Source organism: Tasmannia lanceolata, unplaced genomic scaffold (genome assembly GCF_043159265.1).
Source record: "Tasmannia lanceolata isolate RefF3 unplaced genomic scaffold, GAP_Taslan_0.1 ptg000713l, whole genome shotgun sequence".
Classification (NCBI taxonomy): Eukaryota; Viridiplantae; Streptophyta; class Magnoliopsida; order Canellales; family Winteraceae; genus Tasmannia; species Tasmannia lanceolata.
This window is the reverse complement of record NW_027519383.1, coordinates 25,001-30,154: the sequence shown is the minus strand read 5'-3', so window position 1 is coordinate 30,154 and position 5,154 is coordinate 25,001.

The window sequence follows — 5,154 nt, the reverse complement described above, 5'->3', positions numbered from 1 at the left end:
TTTCTTGCAACAGATCCTGGGGAAAAAGCGTTGCTAAATTGATACCATCAGCTATTTCATATGTGACTACGGATCGAACCGAAACAAAATACTTTTCTTGGTAGGTGTGATCCGTTGGACATAGATCCAATTTTGTAATTTTTTTGATTCCTTAGAATTTTTTTTCCCGTTCCTGGTGTATCAAGATGCCGCTGTGCCGGGAGATCTTATCTGTCTCTCCAGGAAAATGGATATCTCCAGAAAAGATTTTCAGTTCAAATCCTTTTTTTTTTTCTCTCCACTCGGACTAATCCACCTACGCGGCTTCCTTGTATTTAAAGTGATTCGTGTATCGACTCCAATGATACTATTGTTCTGTACCATTATGGACGAAGAGCCAGGTAAGATATGCACTTCTTCGGGAATGAAAAAAAAGCGATCTACTTTCATTTGGTATTTCGGACTAAATTCCTTTGCTCCTCGATACTCAATCAAATCCTCTTTTTTGACGATTGAATCCACTTCTACAGTCCCATACTTAGTAATTCCTGAACTGCTTCTTCTGTATCGGGGATCGTCGAAATAAGCAAGAATACTATTTCTACGTAAAATACCATTTATGGGTATTTCAATCGAGATACCATAACGAGGCATTAGTTCTTTCTCTCGTTCTTGATCATATTGGAATGGGATGATGAATCTATTTCTTCGCCTTTTCGCCAATAAATCAGAATTCTCGTGGAGAATGGCAGGATATATGAAATTCCACGACCATTGGATATGATTCGAGCAGGTCCTGAATAATCAAGAATCTTTCCCTCTTTTTTACCGGAAGGATCTGAACTAAACAATTTGTGTCTCACTCGATCATTAGTCACTGAGAGGTCAGAACTCTCTCTCTGTTCGACAGAAAGAGAATGAATGTTCATTTGATCTTGATCCTTGTGGAGCGAAAAAGGCACTATACTAGATCTGCACGGACCCCCCGATAATATCCATAAATGACTTGTTTTAGGTAAGAGATGAACATTACCATATGTATATTCAGGTGCATGGTACACATCGGTACTCCAGTGCATTTCTCCCTCTGAGTCAGAATAAATATGTTTTCGAACTCTCTCTTTAAATTGAAAGTGGATGTTCCAGCGCGAATCTCGGCAATCACTTGTTCTGATTCTACATATTGATCATTTTGAACTAAAAGAAAACTTTTTGGTGGAATATTCACATTATGTAGAATATCCTGACTCTCAATAGTGACATACAGGTCTATATAACATAGAAAAGCAGGATGCCCATGACGTGTACGTGTGGGATGAACCAAATCCTCATTGAATTTTATTTTTCCATTAGAGGGGGCTCGTACATGTTCTGCAGTACCACCTGTGAATACTCCACCGGTATGAAAAGTTCTTAATGTTAGTTGAGTCCCTGGTTCCCCAATTGATTGACCCGCAATGATACCTACTGCTTCTCCCAATTCGACCAGGTCACCATGAGTGGGACTCCGACCATAACATAATCGACAGATCCAAGATGTACTCCTGCAAATAAAGGGGGTTCGAATATATATTGATTGTGCTCGAAAGGTTATGAATCGATTGACAAGCCCAACCCCAATATCTTGATTTCGAGCGGCAATGCATCGTAGACCCATATATATATCGTCTGCTAATACACGACCAATTAGTGTTTGGATCAACATTTTTTCCGTCATCCCATTTCGAGGACTCACGGAAATACCTCGGATAGTGCCACAATCTGTTCTACGTACAACAATGTGTTGAACTACTTCAACAAGTCGACGCGTGAGGTATCCAGCATCTGATGTTCGTACAGCAGTATCCACAACTCCTTTGCGAGCTCCGTAGCAAGAAATGAGATATTCCGTTAAAGAAAGTCCTTCGCGTAAATTGCTTTGAATGGGTAAATCAATCATTTGTCCTTGGGGATCCGACATTAATCCTCTCATACCGACTAATTGGTGTACCTGAGATGCATTTCCCCGAGCTCCCGAAAAGGACATTATATGGACTGGATTAGAAGGATCCGTCATCCTAAAATTAGGATGCATTTCTTGTCTCAAATATTCACTTGTAGCATACCATATCTCAATGGATTGACGTAATTTTTCTACCGCGTGTACATTCCCATAATGATGGTGCTTTTCCAAAATCAAACTTTGTTGTTCAGCATCTTGGACTAGCCATCCCTTAGAAGGTATTGTTAAAAGATCATCAATTCCTAATGAAATGGATGTAGCAGTGGCTTGCTGGAAACCCATAGTCTTTACTTGATCCAGTATGTGTGATGTATATGCCATTCCGAAGTGATCTATTAATCGACTAATAAGTCGTTTCATGGCAGTTCCATCTATCACTTTATTGTGAAAGACCAGATCGGCCCGTTCCGCCATAAGTACCTCCATATTCTGTTGAGTAGGATTCGACAATAGGTTTGAGTCAGTGATTCGAAGACTTCCTTTCCTCTATCTTGATTCACGTATCAATTCAGGAATTAGGATACCGGTTGAACCGTAGAGACCCGAATTCACAAGGTATCGTATCACATAATTACTTAGCTTAGGTACCTTATGAGTAGGCTCGGCAAAACCCCTGTATGGCTTCTTCTATTTCTCGATAAAAAGAAATATGACCAATGGTGGTTCGAATGTATATACAAAGGATTTCTTTTTTGACACTTCTTACTAGTAGATAGTGCCCATAAATCTCATGATAGGTACCCAAAGATTCATATTGAACTTCGATGGGCACTTCTCTTGGGGCAATGAAACGTTGATCTAGTCGCCACCGGAGCCACAAAGGACTATCTAAATTGATTCGTTTCTGCCGGTAAGCTCCAAGTGCATCATAGGAACTACAAAAATAGGGTTCTTTTTCTTTCGTATACTTATAGTTATTATTATACTCGTAAACTGTTTCATTTTGATAGTTTCTGTGATTCCATGGATTATACCTATTTGCACAAATACCTCGACGATTTCCGATGGTTAATACATAGAGTCCAATAAGCATATCTTGGGTTGGTATGGAAATGGGATCCCCAATAGCTGGAGACAAGAGATTCATATGAGAAAACATAAGTAAACGAGCCTCTGCTTGAGCTTCCAAAGATAAAGGTACATGAACAGCCATTTGATCCCCATCAAAGTCTGCATTGAATCCCTTACGAACTAATGGATGTAAACAAATAGCACGTTCCTCCGCTAAAATAGGTTGGAACGCCTGTATGCCTAATCTATGCAGGGTGGGTGCTCTATTCAGCAATATGGGGTGCCCTTGCATAACTTCTTGAAGTATTTCCCATACAATTGGTTCTTTTTCCCGAATTTTACTTTTTGCAATCCCTATGTTGGAAGCAATATGTTGTCTGATTAGACCACGAATTACAAATGTCTGGAAAAGTTCTATTGCTATTTCTCGAGGTAATCCACATCGATGTAATGAAAGCGAAGGGCCCACGACAATGACGGAACGCCCCGAATAATCGACCCGTTTACCAAGTAGAGTCTCACGAAATCTTCCCTCTTTGCCTTCAATTACATCTGAAAACGACTTGTAAACTTTATTATGACCATCCCTCATTGGTTGCCCGCGGATCCCATTATCAAGAAGTGTATCTACGGCTTCTTGTACCAATTTCTCCTGACACATTACTGATTCCCCTGGCGTAGATCTACTTGTTGTTAATGGATCGGTAAGAGTATTGTTCCGATAGATAACTCTTCGATAGAGTTCATTAATATCCGAACTCATTGGTTTACCCCCATCTATCTGAATGATTGGTCTCAACTCCGGAGGAAGAACTGGTAATAGGCACAAAACCATCCGTTCTGGTTCTACATTTGTTCGAACAAAATGCTTAGCTAATTCCATGCGTCTAACCAAAAAATCCTTTCTTCTTCCAACTTTTCTATCTTCCCATTCATTCCCAGTGTACCTTTCTTCCCCTAATTCCTTCCATTCCACCAATGAATGATCTGTAATAATTCGCAAATCTGGATCGGCTAATTGTTCTCTGATAGCACTTGCTCCAGTAGAGATTTCTCGATTTCGAAATGTATCGAAGCCTTGGGTAGTAAAAAAAAGTGGGATGCTATATTTCCGGGATTGTATTTCATATTCGAATGAACCTCGTAATCGTAAGAAAGTCGGTTTTTTAACTATGGGCCTAGCAAAAGAAAAATTGGGATAGGTTCCTATAGGATCCCCCCCTTAAAAACCGGACATGAAGGTTTCCTCTCATCCGGCTCAAGTAGTTACACCAAATAAATAATAAATAAAGGGGGTCTCACTTTCAAATTTTGTTCTAGAAACCCCCATAAAAATCTACTCCTTACTCAAGTTCCCAGTGAGAACCAACCTATATTTCATTGATTCATTTTTACTTTATATTTTATTTTCGGAATTACTTATTCATTATTCAATTACGACATAAATAAAATGTGAAATTGTTGAGTAGCCTACGTCCCCTCGAATGATGAATCCCCTTAAAGGAATACCTTGGAACTCATAAGGGATTTACTTGTCTATGTATCGTTCCATTCGATCTTTTAGGTCCCTACTTCACCTCGACGGTTATGCTATGATGTCCCTTGAAGCATATATGCGATGGATAGATTCCTGTAACCATGTCATATTTGTTTACTTGAACAGAAAACAGAATTTATTTCTAAAAGAAATGGAGTGGCTAATTCCAAGAAAGAATTCTTTTTTTTTTTTCACGAGGTACAGCTAGCAATTCCTATTTATATGTTACGGAATCGACCATGGATCAATTCCCCCTTTATTTGGAAGTATTGAATACACCCATAATTCTGAGCTTCATGTTCTTCTTCTTCCTCTCCCAGGAGACATGTCAGAGCCAGGGGCATCCCAATCGGATTAAATGGGATGACAGTTTCTCATTCCGAATCTGTAAACTCATAATTTCGATCAAATCACACATCGCAGTATACTAGGCTTTCTAATTCCTTAAGGGGTTTATCTAAAAGATTCGCGATATAACTAGGAAGACGTTTAAAATACCACACATGAGTCACTGGACATGCCAGTTTGATGTATCCCATTTGATATCTTCGTATCCGAGAATCAACAAATTCGACTCCGCATTGTTCACAAAATTTCGGGTCTTCTTTTTCATCTCCGATCACTC